Source organism: Myotis yumanensis, unplaced genomic scaffold (genome assembly GCF_028538775.1).
Source record: "Myotis yumanensis isolate MYYU_CA2020_CCGP unplaced genomic scaffold, mMyoYum1.0.hap1 SCAF_10, whole genome shotgun sequence".
Lineage (NCBI taxonomy): Eukaryota > Metazoa > Chordata > Mammalia > Chiroptera > Vespertilionidae > Myotis > Myotis yumanensis.
Window position 1 is genome coordinate 81,348,464 of NW_027223761.1, and position 20,456 is coordinate 81,368,919.

Genomic DNA, 20,456 nt, shown 5'->3' on the forward strand with positions numbered 1-20,456 from the left:
ATTATATAACTACTTGGAGGGTTTTTTATTACTTAAACTTAATAAAATGTATTACATGTAGATTTACCTAATACTAATTTATCGTTACTTCATTAGACCCAAATTTATTAGTGATAAAAACTGCCAGTTGTTGGCATAAACCCAACCTCCCCTTTCCCTAAAACTGCAACTCAAACAACTTTAAGCTAAAATAATCAGTGCCCAGAACCAAGATGGCAGCGTAGGTAAATGCTGGTACTCGTCACCTCCCAAAACCACATCAAAATTACAACTAAAGTACAGAACCATCATTCAGAACTGCCTGAAAGCTGGCTGAATGGAAGTCCTACAGCTGGGAGAGAAAAGAAGAAGCACACCGAGATTGGTAGGAGGAGCGGAGGCGCAAAACCATCTGGTCCAGCACTCATGTAGGCTGTTCTTTCAATCCAGAGGAAGATCATCTCTGTGGAGGCCACCCGTGAGGAGCAAGGGGTCCCAGACCCCTGCCCCCACCTAGGTTCCCGGAGCTGGGAAGAGAAGTCCCTGTAACTTCAGGCTGTAAAAACCGGCGGGGATTATGGCCGTGGGACAAGGAGGCTGCAGGAGAATCAGGTGTCCCTCTTAAAGGGCCAGTGCACAAACGTATTCGGACTTGCTTCCTCTGAGTTCCAGCACCAGGAGGTACTGGGGGACCCTGACACATACAGGAGGAACTGGATTGTCTGGCATTGGGGCAGGAACCCGGGGGCAGCTTTCTATCGGAGGAGGCAGAGATCACTGTTCCTATGCCAAGACCTCCCCAGACCCAGGGCCGACTGGCAACTGTATCTGAGTCCCCATCACTTTGGAACACACTGTTTGCTCTGCCCTGGTGATTCCCTGAGACCCCACCCGATCCTATCTACATCCCCACCCAAGTTGTTTGAAACAGCTTTTCCATATGAATGGCCTGTCCTGGCTTAGGCTTCAGACTTTGCTAAAATCTCTCAAGCAAGCTGCAGCTGGGTCAGCATGCCTCAAACCTATCAATAAAAGGCAAAAGACACGGCACTATCACCAGCTTGTCTTGCTTCACAACTGGACCTCGCCTGGGCACTTCTAAACCCAATACAATTAGGAGGAATCTGCAGATCTCTCTGTAGCTCCTGCTGGGTGGCCTCAGGAAGTGGTTGACTTTGCACCTCCCTGGAAACCGAAGAGTCAGTGCAACCGGTGGACAGTTTCATACCATACCAGATTACAACTCTACACATCCACAAGAGACACAACTCAAGGGGCAGACTCAGTGAACACCAATCCCCCATGAAGCAAGTCCTGCTCCATAGAGGTGTCTTCTGCACAGCAGCTCTTCCACTGAAGTCAGAGCTGGTCCTCACAGTCAATTGGCCTAGAGGTCAATTCTTCCCAGTGATGCCAGCAGCAATCAAGTCTCAACTACAAGAAGACTGTGCACAGTGCCCAGCTCAGGTAACTGGGGAAGCTGAGCCACTAGGCCCTATAGGACACCTACTATACAAAGCCACTCTACCAACTCAAGGAGACATAGCAGCTCTACCCAGTAAATAGAAACCAACACAGGGAAGCAGCCAAAATGAGACAAAGAAACATGTCAGAAATGGAAGAAAGCAAACTACTGGAATAGAGTTCGAAACCACAGTTATAAGGTTACTCGAGAATCTTCTAGAAACCTCCAAGGGACTTAGTAAGACTTTCAAGAATCTTACTGAGAATGCCAAAAAAATGGAAAAGGACCAGTCCAAAATTAAGCATACACTGACTGAAATAAAGAATAATATACAGGGATTCAACAATACAGTAGAGGATTCTGAGAATCAAATCAATGATTTGAAATATGAGGAAGCAAAAAACATCCAACAAGAAGAGCAAAAAGAAAAAAGAATCCAAAAATATGAAGATAGTGTAAGGAGCCCTTGGGTCAACTTCAAGTGTACCAACATTCGCCTTATGGGGGTGCCAGAAGGAGAAGAGAGAGAGCAAGATATTGAAACCTATCTGAAGAAATCATGACAGAAAACTTCCCCTACCTAGTTAAATCAATCCTATCTAATAAAGAGGGAATATGCTAATTACCCTCACGCTGTCGCAAAGATGGTGGTGCCCACAGCCAATAAGGAGGGAATATGCTAATTGACTGCCCCACCCTCAAAGATGGCAGCGCCCACAGCCAATAAGGAGGGAATATGCTAATTGACTGCCCCACCCTCAAAGATGGCGGCGCCCAGTGCCCTCAGCACCCCAGCCACCCAGGGCCGGCCTGAGGCGCAGGTAACCAGGGCCGGCCGAGGCTTGCGCTGCCAGCAGTGGTAGCAGCAGAGGTGTGATGGGACGTTGCCTCCCACCCCTGAGGGCTCCCGGACTGTGAGAGGGGGCAGGCCAGGCTGAGGAACACCCCCTCCAGTGCATAAATTTTCATGCCTCAGGCCTCTAGTAGACATGTAAGTCCAGAAAACACAGAGACTCCCAAACAAGAGGAACCCAAAGAGGCCCACACCAAGACACATCATAATTAAAATGCCAAGGGTTAAACATAGAGAGAATCTTAAAAGCAGCAAGAGAAAAAGCAGTTAGCTACCTACAAGGAAATGCCCACATGATTGTCAGCTGATTTCTGAACAGAAACTATGCAGGCCAGAAGTGAGTGGCAAGAAATATTCAAAGCGATGAACAGCAAGGACCTACAAGCAAGATTAGCCAGCAAAGCTATCATTTAGAATTGAAGGTCAGATAAAGAGCTTCACAGACAAGAAAAAGCTAAAGGAGTTCATCACCACCAAACCAGTATTATATGAACTGTTAAAGGGCATTCTTTAAGAAGAGGAAGAAGAAGAAAAAGATCAAAAATATGAACAACAAAATGGCAACAAATACATACCTATCAACAATTGAATCTAAAAATCAAAATAAATGAATAAGAAATCCAATGAATAAAATAAACTGGTGAATAAAATAGAATCAGAGGCATGCAAATGGAGCAGACTGGTGATTCTCAGAGGGAAGGAGGGTGGGGGGGGCAGGAAGAGATTAAACAAAAATCTTGTATGGATGTATGTGTTACCTATGGACACAGACAATGGGGTGGCAAAGGCCTGGGGTAGGGTGGGAACCAGGTAGAGGAGAACAATGGGAGGGGGTAGATTTGGACATCTGTAATACTCTCAACAATAAAGACTTTAAAAAATAAAATAAAATAATCAGTACCTCAGAAGATGTAATCATAACTCAAATGAAATCATAAATTAATGAGGTAATTCCCCCACAAAGGAAAGAAGAGATTCATTACCTGATATCATATATGTAAAAGGCACAAATCTTGATTTCTAGAGCACCCATGCTCAGAACCACTAAGTATGGCAGCATCCTCAGCTCAACTGAAATTCACCTGCCAGGATACTTGCAACTAAAACAAACTGTCGGACCTAGTTTCTGTTTTTCAAGAGGTAAACAATCTCTCTGGCCTGATTTACCAATAAAGATGTGAGTAAAAAGAAATTATCAGAAGGTGAGCATACCTAGGTTTTAAGTTCTTAGTGAAATTCCTTGTCTTAAAAAAGAAAGACAAATCATATTAGTAATGTTAAAAATTGTCCACTCTACGTGTCATATTCAGTCAGAAAAAAAATTGCTCTTCAGGTAGACTGATAACTTTTTTTTAAAATATATTTTATTGATTTTTCACAGAGAGGAAGGGAGGGGGATAAAGAGTTAGAAACATCGATGAGAGAGAAACACCGATCAGCTGCCTCCTGCACACCTCTGACTGGGGATGTGCCCGCAACCAAGGTACATGCCCTTGGCCAGAATCAAACCTGGGACCTTTCAGTCCGCAGGCCGACACTCTATCCACTGAGCCAAACTGGTTAGGACAGACTGATAACTTTTTAACTTGCCAATTAGCATAATATCATAAAGATCTAGGAAAAATGGGCCTGTAAGTGTACAGCATTAAGAATTCATAGAGAGATTAGTCAAGAGTAAACAGGCTCAATACTAAGGTCAAAAATCCTTCAGTCTTTTTAATGTTGGAATCATTCCTGTGTTGAGACTTAAGCTTATTCTCAAGTGTAATTTGTCAGTAACTAAGAAATTTTTAAAAACAACTTAGAGTACTTGTTTTATCCAATTTATAACATACTTCAACAAAGAAACACCAAAAATCATATAATCTATAACTTTATAATTATCTCAAATATATTTTAAATAAAAACAGCATACTATTTATTGCCTCCCATTCTTAACTCCTTTTTCCATATTCTCTGAGATATGCTGACTCTCAATATTAGGAAACAAAGACTAGTTCACCATTTCTCCAATTCATCTACAAGGCATTTTACCTTCACTGGTAGTTTTGTATTTGCCCATAGCTCACATTTCTTCTCTACTGAGAAGCACTGCCACAAATTAGGATAACAATACAATTTAGCATGCTATCTTATCAGACTTTAGACGTTATAATTATCGGCTGCTACTCAGATCTTGATTTTTCAATTCTTAGACCTAAAGTAGTCCCTTCTGAAAAAGGCACCTTAATAAAACAACTTCAACTTAAGTTCTTTCTACAAAAAAGGCAGAGTAATTAGTAACCAAATGGCTCATAAATTGAGTTCTCTTAAAACACTCAAAGTATAACTTAAAGTTAAGTAATATATCTGAACTGCATTTAACTTTTAATTACTAAAAATATTATGCTAGAAAATTGTTAGGAATCGATCCCATAGAAAATAATTTGTCTCTAGTGATCCTTACCCAACATAAAATGGAATGTGACTTGACTTGACCTGCTGATAAATCCCAAACTACTTTAGTACATTAAAAAAGGAAAAAACATGAAGACTAAATTTTGCATTTTAACAATGTGCTATTTAAAACAATAAAAAGGAAAAGCACTAAATAATGCATCTCATTAAGAAAATAAAGTTTTCTTTTATAGAAATCAGACAACCTACTAACTTGCAAATAATCCATGAAAACAAATTTTAAACCTAAATAGAAACTGAAATATGCCATAAGACAAAATATTCTATATAAAGGAGTTTAACAAAATTGATGTGTGACAACTATAAATAGCTATTTTCACCCAAATCGAGCACCTTTCTTCAATATCCTCACATTTTTAAAAATCTTAGTCCCTGGATTAAGATTTTTTTATTCCAATCAATCTAAAAACTAACAATGTTTCCTTCCATGATCTCATGCCATCAAGAGACTAGAGCTAATTTTTCCTTCTAGTTATACTTCCTGACTTGCTATTTATGTGTCTATGTGCTATGCATTTCACACTCAATGTTATTTGTAAACTCATTGAAACTTATTATCTTCAAGGTCTAATGCAAGCCTTTAGAAGGGCCTTCTGAACTGTAACATTTCCTGCCTCCAGGGCCCGTCCAGAGATCCATTCCAATTCTAACTTTTCTGAACCAAAGGCTGAGTTCTGCCTCTTAATCATGCAAGATTCAGCACAGGACCCAAGTAAATCACTTACCTGAATCTCAACAAATCAGTCATCTGAATCTCAGCGATTAGACAGCTATATTACAGACCATTCCCATCTTTAAAGAAGAGTAAATTATGTTAATTTCCTCCAATCTGGCAGAAAAGTATCCCTTCAGATCTTTAAACCTTGAAAAATAACTCTTTCACGGGGTAAGTAAAATTTACCAAAGCAACATTCTCCCCAACCTGCATTTAAATATGCATTTAAAATATGACCTTAAACATACATGACTTGCATCATGCTAGAATGACATAACAGGACCTAAAACAGCTCAAAACAAGTGCTACCTCCATTCTTGTTCTCTGATGGCAAGCAGGTTATTTTTGGACCAACCCTATGAAGTGGTACTTTGTTACTATGAACTTCATCCTCTGAATATTCCTTTCACATTCAACTTTGGTTCTTGCTTTCTGGCACAAAGCTCCAAAACCTCAATGGAATTCATAATGAAATGCTGGGTCACTATAGTGCAAAAAGGTCAAACCTACAAAAGCTTTCTAAGTGAGAAATCTCTTCAATAAAAGCATATAGAAACTTGCTGACTTACCAGTTCTCTTTTTCCAACAACTATTTGCTTTCTTTGGAGCAAATCCTCAAACACAAAAGTCAACCACCTAGCAAAACTCAAATGCAGACAGGTGTTTTGCAAGCACAGTAAATCTCAAGAGTAACTGATCAACATGAGATAACATCTACTAACAAGCTGCTAATTAGCGTGTGGGCAGTTAAGTACCTAAAAATCTCTCAGTTAAGACTAGCTTTGAGAAAAAGAAAGAATACAACTAAAAGGAAAGTAAACCCATTTTCCACCAACACAAAACCTGCAAAATGAAGAATTACGTAGGTCAACTAGTCCTGTCACACAAAACCCCTCTAGGGGCCCAAACAAACCCTTTGGAGCACTGTTCTACTTTAATCCTCTAAAATCCACGGTTAGGCTTATTAAGGAAAATCTGGAAGAGCTGGACAAAACCGTTGCTTTTATCTCTTTTTAAATGAGTAATCATCTGAAAATTAGAAGCACTCTAATGTCAATTGAAAAAAAAGCATTTTATCACAACAGGACTGCCTTGCTTCATTAGTTCTGTTCCCCAGATAGTAAATTTCTCTAATTTAAACTTCTCTTATACTCACAAGACCCTAAAGTTAGTTCCTGCATAAGAAAGACATGACAGAAAATGCTCTATTTCAGACATAAGAACTTCTTATGTTTTACAGAGAAAGGGGGGCCGCACTATAGAAAAAGAAAATGATTACTTAGCAAACTTCCCCAAGTCATAGCCAATGAACTGATCTAACACTGCATGCCACAGAAAAGCAACATGTCTAGCACCAGGTGAGAAATCAAGGTCACTAAGGGGAGGTCCTCATAACACTATATCTCTTCCCCTATCTGCTTTGATGTCAGCTGGGTGCCAACACAATTTCTTTTTGTTTTCTTCTTTAATAAACACAAGTACATAATGTTTATCTGAAATTCCAATTTATTACAAGTTTACCCCTCAATGGGGCCCTTCCTCCTTAAAGACAATTTAAAAACAAACAATTCAGGTGTCACTGAAGTGGGAACACAGGATTCTTACTGTTAACAAGAACAGACAGGCTCCCTGAAGGGCCAGCCTAAAATAAGGACCACTCCCGAATTCACATGTCATCCTTGCACAGGGCCCATGCTAATCTTCTCTGTATCGTTCCAATTTTATCCTTTTTTTAAAATATGTTTTTACTGATTTTTAGATAGAGAGGGAAGAGAGAGAGGAAGAGAGATAGATAGATCGGCTGCCTCCTACATGCCCCCCACTAGGGATTGAGCCCAAAATTGGAGCATGTACACTGACCAAGAATCAAGCAGGCAATCTCTTGGTGCATGGGACGATGCTCAACAGCTGAACACCACCAGCCAGGCTGTATGGTTCCATTTTAGAACATGTGCTGCTGAAGCAAGCACCCACTGCAATTTCTTGATGCCTTTTCTTCCACCTACCCTCCCTGTGTATTCTGCATTAAAAGACTCTGAGAAAAATGTTGTTTGTCTAGAGATACCAAGACTATAAAATGAGACTTTTTAAAAAGACACTTAGAATGCTGGAACTAAGTTACATCATATCCTAGAAAAACCTGCCAGCAAGTCACACCTCAAAATCATTTCTACTTTGCAGGCTGACTCTCAGAATGAATTAAATGTTCAATCAGCAAGTTAAATGAGTGTTTTTAAGGGATAGCAAGTTTTAACAAAGAAGATTACAAACTGGTATAATAAACTTAAGAATGTTTAAGGCTAGCCTTCCAAATATACCTTAAATATATTATCCTATCTAATAAAAGAGAAACATGGTAATTAGCCATACGGCCCCTACCCTTCCCATTGGCTAATCACTGAGATATGCAAATTAACTGCCAACCAAGATGGCGGCCGGCAGCCATGCACTGAAGCGAACAGGGAGGCTTGCTTGCTCCAGTGACAGCGGACTCCAACGTTCCCCGCCTGACTTGACGGCCTCTCAGCTGCAACTCTAAGCAACTATGTTGCAAATATAGAAGCTAAACAAAACCCCAGAAAACCTGCGTTAGTCAGCCGGGCTTCAGCCAGCCGGACCGCAACATTGTATCAAATACAGAAGGTAAACAAAGGACAGAAAGCTGCTTTCAGCAGTGAGGCCTCAGACCTAAAGCTGGCCCAGAATAAAAAAGAAAAAAAGAAAAAAAGAAAAAAAGGAGCGGTTGGGAGCTTCAGTCACCTGCCAGCCTGAAAACGGCCCTCAGCCTCTCAGCCAGACTGGCCAGGTACCCCAGTGGGGACCCCCCACCCTGATCCAGGACACCCTTCAGGGCAAACCAGCCGGCCCCTACCCGTGCACCAGGCCTCTATCCTATATAGTAAAAGGGTAATATGCCTCCTGGCACTGGGGTCAGCGGAGCCGCGAGGCCTCCCAGCACCGGGATCAGCGTGACAGGGGGCAGCGCCGAAACCCCCTGATCGCCCTGCGGCTCTGTGTGTGACAGGGTGCAGCGACCTAACCCCCTGATCGGCCCTGCTCTGTGTGTGACAGGGTGCAGCGCCCCAACCCCCTGATCAGCCCTGCTCTGTGGGTGATAGAGGGCGGCGCCCCAATCCCCACCCCCCATGGGCCCTGCTCTGTGTGTGACGGGGTAGAGCCATAACCTCCCCATCGGCCCTGCCCTGAGTATGACAGTGGCGGCGCCCCAACCCCCTGATCGGCCCTGCTCTGTGGGTGATAGACGGCGGCACCCCAACCCCCTGATCCGCCCTGCTCTGTGTGTGACAGGGGGCGGTGCCCCAACTCCCCTATCGGCCCTACTCTGTGAGTGACAGGGGGGGAGCTCTCCAACCCCCTGATGGGCCCTGCTCTGTGTGTGACAGGGGGGAGCTCCTCAACCCCCTGATCAGCCCTGCTCTGTGTGTGACAGGGGGGAGCTCCTCAACCCCCTGATCGGCCCTGCTCTGTGTGTGACAGGGTACGGAGCCCCAACCCCCCTTATCGGCTCTGCTCTGTGCATGACAGGGGGCAGCGCCCCAACCCCCTGATCTGCTCTGCTCTGTGTATGACAGGGGGCAACGCCCCAACCCCCTGATCGGCCCTGCTCTGTGCATGACAGGGGGTGACGCCACAACTTCCCTATCGACCCTGCCTTGAGTGTGATAGCGGGCGGTGCCCCAACACCCCAATCCGCCCTGCTCTGTGCATGACAGGGGGCAGCGGCCCAACTCCCCAATCGGCCCTGCTCTGAGCCCACCAGGGGCTGCACCTAGGAATTGGGTCTGCCCTCTGCCACCCGGGAGCAGGCCTAAGCCAGCAGGTCATTATCTCCTGAGGGGTCCCAGACTGCGAGAGGGCACAGGACGGGCTGAGGGCCCCCCCCCATCCCCCCTAGTGCACAAATTTTTGTGCACCAGGCCTCTAGTAAAGCTATAATAAGTAAAGCTGTACAGTAAAAGCAAGCAAAGATAGTACAATCAATGAATTAAAAGAGTTCAAAATGTGTCCAATTATCTAGAGAATTTGCAGATAAAGTAGCTTTCTAAATCAAGAGGAAAAATATGGATTACTCAATAAATTGTATTGGGACAGCAAGTGAGACTGCTGGAGAAAAAACATAGGTTCAGTCATTCAATAAATGAAGGACCTAATCTGAGGTAAGTACTGTGGTAGACAATGAAAATAAGACAAGGAAAAAAATTACATATTCCATTGTCCCGAAGGAGCTTACAGTCAAGTAGGATAATAAAGCCATCGATAACCACAAAAACAAATGTAAAATTACAACTTAATAAATTCCACGACTGATCCCTTTCTCATATGGTTTAAACCGAAATGCATTCTACATGAAGCAAATATCTAGATTTAAAAACAAAACCATAAAAGTACCTGAAGAAAACATGGCTAAATGTTTTTATAAGATTAGAATGAAGAAGGAAAATGAGAAGCCATAAAGTAAAACAAAAATCTGACTACATAAAGACGTTTACTTTTTTTTAAAATACACACACACACAAAGTCAAAAGACAAACACAGAAACGTGTTTATAGTACTTTAAGGGGTAACTAACTTCCCTAATATTCAAAAAGCTGTTGATTATAATTTTTTTTAAAGCCCAGTAGAAAAGTGGACAAAGGACACAGACAATTCCAAGACAAAACACAAACAGCCAACGAACAAATTAAATGATACTCAGATTCACTAATAAATAATTACATACTAAAATGACATTTTCTTTTACATGTGGGATTGACTCACTTAGAGATGTTGGTTGCAAGTGTTGAAGAGAACAGAAAAAGTGGTCTTATACACTTTTGTGTGAAGGAGCCTGGCCTTTCCTGGAAGGCAATTTGGCAACATTTATAAAATGTTAAGCACTTATAGTTTGATTCAGACATTCTACTTCTAGTGAACTTTACATTAAATTACTGAGAAAATAGAGAATCTAGTTTCAAAAGAAGATTCTAACTTTGTATATATCATAAAAGAAAAGAATATAACTTTTAGGAAATTTACTGTAGGTTGGACCTAATAAAATTCTAGTATTTTAAAAAATTAAGTCTGAGACTTAAGAGACTTTTGAGTAGTAAGTAGTTCAGCAGCAAATGGAATAGAAAAGAAACACTAGCACAAGTGTGCACATATAAGTATGAGGAAACATTAACTGACATATAATTTGTAATTTAAAAAATCTGGAAACAACTTTAAAATCTATCAGTAGGATACTACTTACAAAAATTATAGTGTATTCACAAGATGGAATACTCTATAGCCATTAAACAGATTGAGACTAGCCCTAACCAGTTTGGCCAAGTGGATAGAGCATGGGCCCCAGACGGAAGACACCCAGGTTCGATTCCGGTCAAGGGCATGAAACCTCAGTTGTAGGCACCTCCCCGCCCAGGCCATGGTCAGGGCACGTGCAGGAGGCAACCAAGTGATGTGTTTCTCTCACACAGATATTTCTCTGTCTTTCCCTCTCTCTTCCACTCTCTCCAAAAATCAATGAAAAAATATCCTCAGGTGAGGATCAAATAAAAAAATAAAATAAAAAAAGATTGAGACTAGGACAAATGTACTGACATAGAAGAATGTTGGAGATATATTATAAAATTAAAAAACAAGTACTGTAACAAAATAGATGTGTGGTGTGGTCCTTTTTAATAAAAGAATATAAACACTTTATATGGTACATATTTTTTAAAGTTTGATTATAAAACACATATATAGGCAGATAGAACTAGCTGTGCACATATGGCTCTTGAATATATTCTTCTTGTTACTAACTCACAAATCATTACTATAGTATAGATTTTTTGCTTAAGTTGTTAAAAAAAAATGAGGAAATCAAAATTTAAAATGTTTGTGCTGAAAACAAAACCATCACAAAAGTGAAAAGACTTCACACAAAATAAAAAATATCTTTAAGTCATATATCTTATAAAGGAACTATATTCAGAATATATAAAGAATTCTTCTAACTCAGCAATAAAGAAAAATAACCCAACTAAAAAAATGGGCCAAAAGAAAATCTAAACAAACATTTCAAAGATCTACAAATAGTTAGTCAGCATATAAGAAGATGCTCAACACCATTCATCATTAGAGAATTGCAAATCAAAACCACAGTGAGGCCCTAGCTGGTTTGGCTCAGTGGATACAGCATCAGCCTGCAGACCGAAGGGTCCTGGGTTCGATTCCGGTCAAGGACACATGCCCGGGTTGCGGGCTCGTTCCTCAGTGTGGGACATGCAAGAAGCAGCTGATCCATGATTCTTTCTCATCATTGGTGTTTCTCTCTCTCTCTCCCTCTCCCTTCCTCTCTAAAATCAATAAAAATATACTTTAAAAATGAATATTTTTAAAAATTTAAAAAATCAATGGAAAAAATATCCTAGGGTGAGGATTAACAAAAAAATACTTATATACAAATGTTCCTAACAGCATTGTTGATAATAGCCAAAAAGTGGAAATTATGCAAAAGTCCATTGATTCATGAGTGGATAAACAAATGCAGTATATTATTCAGCCATAAAAAGGAATGTAATTCTAACATGTTACAATACAGATGAACCTTGAACACATATGTTAAGTGAAAGAAGCCAGGAACAAAAGGCCATATATTTTATATTTTATGATTTCATTTAAATGTAAATTGTCCAGAATCAGGGAAAAACATATAAAGTCTTATCAGTTGCTTAGGGCTAGAAGAGGGAGGCTGGGGAAATGGACAATGACTGTTGATGGGTATGCCATTGCCTTTAAGAGGAATGAAACTGTTCTAAAATCGATCGTGATAGCTGCACAACTCTGTGAACATACTTAAAAACACCAAATTGGGTAAACTGTATGGTATATGAATCATCTGTCAATAAAGCTGATGTAAAAATATCTATACTAATAAAAGGGTAATATGCTAATTAAACCAGACATCCATCTGGACGTCCTTCCGGACAAAGCCATGGAGACGGAGGCTGAGGCAGAGGCGGTTGGGGCAATCAGACCGGCAGGGGAGGGCAGTTAGGGGCGACCAGGCTGGCAGGGGAGGGCAGTTAGGGGCGACCAGGGCGGCAGGGGAGGGCAGTTAGGGGCGACCAGGCTGGCAGGGGAGGGCAGTTAGAGGCGACCAGGATGGCAGGGGAGGGCAGTTAGGGGTGATCAGGCAGGCAGGCAGGTGAGCGGTTAGGAGCTGGCGGTCCCGGATTGCAAGAGGGATGTCCCGGATTGGAGAGGGTGCAGGCCAGGCTGAGGGACACCGCCCCCCCCCTGCACAAATTTCGTGCACTGGGCTTCTAGCATAATAAATAAAAAGTAACTAGAAGCTCCGTGAGGTTAAGTGATTTGCCCAAAAAACTGCCTGACTAGTAAAATTAAAATTGGAAACATGTGGCCTGACCCCCACACCAAAGCTCAGTTCATTACTACAGGCTGCCTCTGGCAATTGATAGCCAAATAGGTTCCCCAAAGAGTCGGAAAAGCAGAAAACAGTGGTACTATCATAAGAAAGGAAGAGAAATCTAGGTAACACAAACTGAAATGTGATTTTCCAAAATTAAATGTGACTCCCAAATGGACTCTTGGCCTAAAACGTTAAACAACCATTGACATAGGACACTGACTAGTATTAACAGTGCCCTTTTTACTAAGCGCTTGATTAGAGCGGGCACTGGATGCAGCTGCTTACTGAAAAGGAGAGAAAATGAGATAGGGGGCAGCAGGCTGAAATCACTGCCACTCTTCTGCATACGTCAACGAGGCCAATCAGTAACATGCTGCTGATTGTTATTCTTGAAGACTGCAAACTCCTCTAAAGAGATCCAAAAGTATTATGCCAAGATTTAAGTACCTCCCAGAATTACTATGCACTTATAAGGTATTTTTTCTTATATATTTTATTGATTTTTTGCAGAGAGGAAGGGAGAGGGATAGAGAGCTAGAAACATCGATGAGAGAGAAACATCGATCAGCTGCCTCCTGCACACCACCGTCTGGGGATGTGCCCGCAACGAAGGTACATGCCCTTGACCGGAATCAAACCCGGGACCCTTCAGTCTGCAGGCCAACACTCTATCCACTGAGCCAAACCGGTCAGGGCCATATAAGGTATTTAGATATAATATATGAAAGGGGTGCCTCTGCAGCTGACTTGGACACAGAGATCATCTGCTGAAATACAGCTGCCCCATTTGACTAGAATAACAATGTCATTGTTGATGAGAAACAGAAAGTTAGCTAAGAGCATACAGTCACTAAAAACATTATTTTGAGAGTTTCAAAAAATGAACTCCTAAAAAAACTTATCTATTGTCAGAACACCGCTTACGCAATGTTAGAACATTTTGACAGAAGCAAAGGGCAATGGGAGGCAGGAAAGAAAGAAAAAATCCTGCAGGTGCCCAACTTATCCTACTGAACACATAGCTCTGCTGCTGCCTCCACAGTGAAAACAGTTCTGTTCCTTGTGGCATGTGAATGAAGATTTCATTTGCCAGGAACAGAAAACAACTTACTACATGAAAATGTCAACTTCTTCTCTGGAATACTACACTAGCAGTGAGCAGAAAAAAACTTTTAAACAAGAGAGTTTGGGCTATTTCCTCATCAAATTTTTAACATCACTGGCCCTTTATCATTCATTTCAGTTCATGTAAACTCCAACACAGTGGACAAAAATACCAACCTGAAGTATACACCACAAATAAAAGATTATATAAAATACCTTGTCTTCAAATTTCTAACAACTCTGACTTATTTATCATTTTAAATTAATGTAGAAGCTCTCCTAACCCATTTCCCCTCAACCAACCTGCCAAAACAATCAATCCTTTCCCTTCTCTCTGTAAAACTGGTGCCCTCAGCATGTGAAATGGCCCCAATTAATAGCTTCTCTCTTATTCCTAAGTATTTCTGTTCCCACCCATCAAGCTGCATGCTGACCAAGAATTGTTTTTACCCAAACTATTTACACCAGTTCTTGTTGTTATAGCTATATAATTTCATTTGACAGATAAACCAATAAGAGATCAGGGAGAACAGAAGGACATCTATATATCTACACTAATAAAAGAGAAACATGGTAATTAGCGTACAACCGCTACCCTTCCCATTGGCTAATCAGCATATCCTTATGTAAATTAACTGTTAGCCAAGATGGCGGCCGGCAGCCATGCACTGAAGCGAGCAGGGAGGCTTGCTTGCTTCAGTGACTGCGGACTCCAACGTTCCCCGCCTAACTTGCTGGCCACTCACCTGCAACTCTAAGCAACTATGTACTATGTTGCAAATAAGAAGCTAAACAAAACCCAGAAACCGGCTTTCATTCAGCTGGGATTCATCCAGCCGGACCACAACATTGTATCGATGTTTTCAGCAGCGAGGCCTCAGAGCTAAAGCTGGCCCAGAATAAAAAAAAAGAAAGAAAAAAAGGAGCGGTTGGGAGCTTCAGTCACCCGCTTCCGGAAAACAGCCCTCAGCCCCTCACCCAGACTGGCCAGGCACCCCAGTGGGGACCCCCACCCTGATCCAGGACACCCTTCAGGGCAAACCAGCCGGCCCCCGCCCATGCACCAGGCCTCTATTCTATATAGTAAAAGGGTAATATGCCTCCCAGCACCGGGATCAGCAGAGCAGCGAGGCTCCCGGCACGGGGATCAGCGTGACAGGGGGCAGCGCCCAAACCCCCTGATCGCCCTGCGGCTCTGTGTATGACAGGGGGGCAGGGCCACAACCTCCCTATCCGCCCTGCTCTGTTCGTGACAGGGGAAGGCGCCCCAACCCCCTGATCAGCCCTGCTCTGTGCCTGATAGGGGGGAGCTCCCCAACCCCCTGATCGCCCTGTGGCTCTGTGTGTGACAGGGTGCGGTGCCCCAACCCCCTGATCAGCCCTGCTCTTTGCCTGATAGGGGGGAGCTCCCCAATCCCCTGATTGCCCTGCGGCTCTGTGTTTGACAGGGTGCGGCGCCCCAACCCCCTGATCGGCCCTGCTCTGTGTGTGACAGGGTGCGGCGCCCCAACCCCCGCCCCCCCACGGGCCCTGCTGTGTGTGTGACAGGGTAGAGCCCCAACCCCCCTGATGGGCCCTGCCCTGTGAGTGACAGGGGGCAGCGCCCCAACCCCCTGATCGGCCCTGCTCTGTGAGTGACAGGGGGCAGCCCCCCAACCCCTGATCGGCCCTGCTCTGCGAGTGACAGGGGGCAGCGCCCCAACCCCCTGATCGGCCCTGCTCTGTGCGTGACAGGGGGTGGCGCCGCAACCTCCCCATCGACCCTGCCTTGAGTGTGACAGGGGGCGGTACCCCAACCCCCCAATTGGACCTACCCTGAGCGCGACTGAGGGTGGCATCGCAACCTCCCGATCCGCCCTGCTCTGTGCATGACGGGGCAGCACCCCAACTCCCCAATCGGCCCTGCTCTGAGCCCCACCAGGGGCTGCACCTAGGGATTGGGCGTGCCCTCTGCCACCCGGGAGCAGGCCTAAGCCAGCAGGTCGTTATCTCCCGAGGGGTTCCAGACTGCGAGAGGGCACAGGCCGTGCTGGGAGACCCCCCTCATCCCCCCGAGTGCACAAATTTTTGTGCACTGGGCCTCTAGTATATATATAAAGAGCCAGGGTCTGTCACTTCTAAAACAACCAAACAGATGACCAAACAGGCTGCATGGGGCGACCAGGCCAGCAGGGGGGTTAGTGAGGGACGACCAAACGACTGAACGGCAGGCTGCGTGGGGTGAGCAGGCCGGTAGGGGGGGAAGTGAGGGGTGATGAGGCCGGCAGAGGGGGGAAGTGAGGGACGACCAGGCTGGCAGGGGGTGCAGTTCGTGGCAACCAGGACAGCAGGGGAGGCAGTAAAGGTGACCAGGTTGGCAGGGGGGGCAGTTGGGGGTGACCAGGCCGGCATGGGAGTGCAGTTTGCAGCAACCAGACCGGTAGTGAGGGCAGTGAGGGACAACCAGGCAGGCAGAGGGGGGCAGTAAGGGGCAACCATGCTGGTGAGGGGGGCAGTTAGGGACAACCAGGCCAGCAAGGGGGGCAGTTGGGGGCGACCAGGCCAGCAGGTGGGGCAGTTAGGGGTGATCAGGTCGGCAGGCAGAGGCAGTTAGGGGCGATCAGGCTGGCAGGGGGGCCAGTTAGGGGCAATCAGGCAGGCAGGCAGGGAGGAGTTAGGAGCCAGCCGTCCTGGATTGTGAGAGGGATGTTCGACTGCCGGTTTAGGCCCGATCCCCAGGACATCCCCCAAGTGGTCCTGCATTGGAGAGGGTGCAGGCTGGGCTGAGGGGACTGCCTCCCCCCCACCCCCCGCCGTGCACAAAATTTGTCTATATATATAAAAGGCTAAGTGTCCATCCATCCGACTGGTTGCTATGATGTGCACTGAACACCAGAGGGCAGAATCTCAACACAGCAGCTGCCATGATGCGCACTAGCCATCCAATCTAATAAAGAGGGAATATGCAAATTGACCATCACGCATAACAAGATGGCAGCCCCCCAGCAGAGGCGGGATTCCTGTAACACAAGATGGCGACGCCCACAGCAAAAGCGGGGATCCCATAACACAAGATGGCTGCGCCCACAGCAGACGCAGGGTTCCCATAACAAAAGACGGTGGTGCCAAAAGGGTGGGAATAAAGTATTAGGTAGACTGTTCACTGTGAGCTTTAGAGAATCAGAACAATATTACCTTAGACTTTTGCTTCTGCATGTAAAAAGTGCAATAAGTTTTGATGATCTGTGAACTGTAGGAGGTGTAATTTATGATACATTTCGTGAAGCTGCTAAACACCAAGGATTATTACTTAACGACACTATCTGTAAAGATACGATTGACAATGCAATCATCCTTAATATGCCCAAACAACTACGTCAACTTTTTGCATACATATGTGTTTGCATGTCCTTCTGCTGCCGACAAATTATGGGATGAGAATAAATCTCATTTTATTGAAGATTTCTGTTGGAAATTACACCAAAGAGAAGGTGCCTGTGTAAGCTGTGAAATGCATGCCCTTAACGAAATACAAGAGGTATTCACATTGCATGGAATGAAATGTTCACATTTCAAACTTCCGGACTATCCTTCATTAATGAATACATGTGATGAATCATACGAGCAACAACAGGCAAAGGTTTTGATAAATTCTCTGAATGATGAACAGCTGGCAGCCTTTCAGGTTATAACTCTAGCCATCAAAGATCAAACTGTACACCCCAAATACTTTTCTTGGATGGTCCAGGTAGTAGTGAAAAACGTATCTTTATAAAGTTTTAATATATTATATTAGAGATATTGGTGGTACTGTTTTACCCACAGCATCTACAGGAATTGCTGCAAATTTACTTCTCGATGGAAGAACCTTTCATTCCCAATATAAATTACCAATTCCATTAAATGAAACTTTAATTTCTAGACTCAATATAAAAGAGTGAAGTTGCTAAAACCATTAAAAAGGCCAAACTTCTCATTATTGATGAATGCACCATGGCATCCAGTCATGCCATAAACACCATAGACAGATTACTAAGAGAAATTATGAATTTCAATGTTGCATTTGGTGGGAAAGTTCTCCTTCTCGGTGGGGATTTTCGACAATGTCTCAGTGTTGTGCCACATGCTATACAATCGGCCATAGTGCAAACAAGTTTAAAGTACTGTAATGTTTGGGGATGTTTCAGAAAGTTGTCTCTTAAAACAAATATGAGATCAGAGGACTCTGCTTATCGTGAATGGTTAGTAAAACTTGGACATGGCAAACTTGATAGTTTTCATTTAGGAATGGATATTATTGAAATCTCCCATGAAATGATTTGTAATACATCTATTATTGAAACTACCTTTGGAAATAATATATCCATAAATAACAGTAAAAATATATCTAAACGTGTGATTCTTTGTCCAAAAAATGAGCACATTCAAAAATTAAATGAAGAAATTTTGGATATACTCGATGGAGATTTTCACACATATTTGAGTGATGATTCCATTGACTCAACAGATGATGCTAAAAAGGAAATTTTTCCCATCGAATTTCTTAATAGTATTACTCCTTCGGGAATGCTATGTCATAAACTAAAATTGAAAGTGGGTGCAATCATCATACTATTGAGAAATCTTAACAGTAAATGGGGTCTTTGTAATGGTACTAGATTTATTATCAAAAGATTATGACCTAACATTATCGAAGCTGAAGTATTAACAGGATCTGCGGAAGGAGAGATTATTCTGATTCCAAGAATTGATTTGTACCGTCTGACAGTGGCCTCCCATTTAAACTGATTTGAAGACAGTTTCCCGTGATGACTATTAATAAATCACGAGGACGAACTCTAGACAGTTCCAGGTCCGTGTGCTGAACCCGTTTTCGGACATGGTCAGTTATATGTTGCTTTCTCTCAAGTTCGAAGAGTGTGTGACATTAAAGTTAAAGTTGTAAATATTTCATGACAAGGGAAATTAGACAAGCACTCTGAAAGTGTTTTCACTCTTAATGTGGTATACAGGGAGATATTAGAATGAGTTTAATCACTTTATCAGTCATTGTTTGCATCAATGTTATTTTTATATCTTTTTTGTTGTTTTTATATCATGTTGTTTTCAAATCATGTTTTTGTTGTTTTTATGTCTTTGTTGTTGTTATATCATTTTGTTATTGTTTATTAATATATTCATGTGTTATTTTCATATGCATTTTACTCATCTCTGACACTTCAATTATAGAGAAAGGGCAAATAGCAATATTAAAATATTTCCTCTAATTAATTCCCTTTTAATGTGCACGAATTTCATGCACCGGGCCACTAGTTTAAAAATAAACAGCACCACGACCTGGCACTGACAAACCAACACTCAGCTTCCCCCAAGTGGGACATAGGCCACGCCACCACTCTGGAACGAGACCCCACCAAATCAAAGCCAATGCTGCCAAGAACCCATGGCACAAAATACAGCCCACAGCCCAGTCCAGCCTGGAAACAGTCGCTGTGGTCACCGGGTAATAACATCACATAGCAACAGCTGGCTTCCTCTCCCTAGCGAATAGCCTCCTTGGAGTTTCTTCAGCCCAGGAACCCGAATGCTTTACTAGGTGTACCGGTTAATAATGGCAGATTTTGTAATCGAAGAAAACATGATAATTTCAGGAGAAACATCAAAAGTGCTTTATTCAAAGTAATGTCCATTGCTAGCTACACATTTCCCCCAACTTTCAGGTAATTTGTGGATACCATCCCAATAGAACTTTTCTTGTTTTGAGGCAAACCATTCAAAGACCCAATTTTCCACTTCTTCGTACATTCTGAAGTGCTGCTCAGAAACTGCGTGTGCCATCAATGAGAACAAGTGGTAATCTGAAGGAGCAAGATCTGGTGAATACAGCAGGTGGGTTAATACTTCCCAGGCAAGATCTTTTAACGTGTCTTTACTGGTTTTGAAGTGTGTGATAGTGCATCATCATGAAGCAAAATTACTTTGCCGTGTCTTCTGGAATATTCTGGTCATTTCACGATCAAAGTGTGGTTCAAATTGATTATTTCTTGTTAATATGGATCAGTATTAACAGTTTCACCTGGTTTTAGAAGCTCATAATACACCACACCTTCCTGATCCCACCAAACGCAGAGCATTGTCTTCTTTCCAAAGCAATTTGGCCTTGAGGTCGATGTTGATGGTTGACCTGGATCAACCCATCATTTTGTACATTTGGGATTCTCAAAATAAATCCACTTTTCATCGCCAGTCACAATTCGATGCAAAAAAGACTTTCTTTCATGCTGTTGAAGCAACATTTTACTGATGACTTTTCAGTTTTCCATTTGTCTTTCGTTCAGTTGATGTGGCACCCATTTTCCTTCCTTTAAAATCTTTCCCTTTGCTTGTAAATGATCAGAAATTGTTTGCTAAGCAACGTTTAATCTTTCTGCAAGTTGTTTTTGATTTTGACACATATCTTCATCCAATAATGCTTGTAATTGTT

At 43.0% G+C, this 20,456-nt stretch overlaps 1 protein-coding gene and 1 pseudogene across 3 annotated transcripts in view; both read right to left on the reverse strand.

Moving 5' to 3' along the window:
- SIK3 (SIK family kinase 3) overlaps positions 1 to 20,456 on the reverse strand; it is a 287,717-nt gene that overhangs the window by 255,760 nt on the left and 11,501 nt on the right. The window lies entirely within an intron of this gene.
- On the reverse strand, positions 7,112 to 7,207 carry LOC139019211 (U6 spliceosomal RNA; annotated as a pseudogene).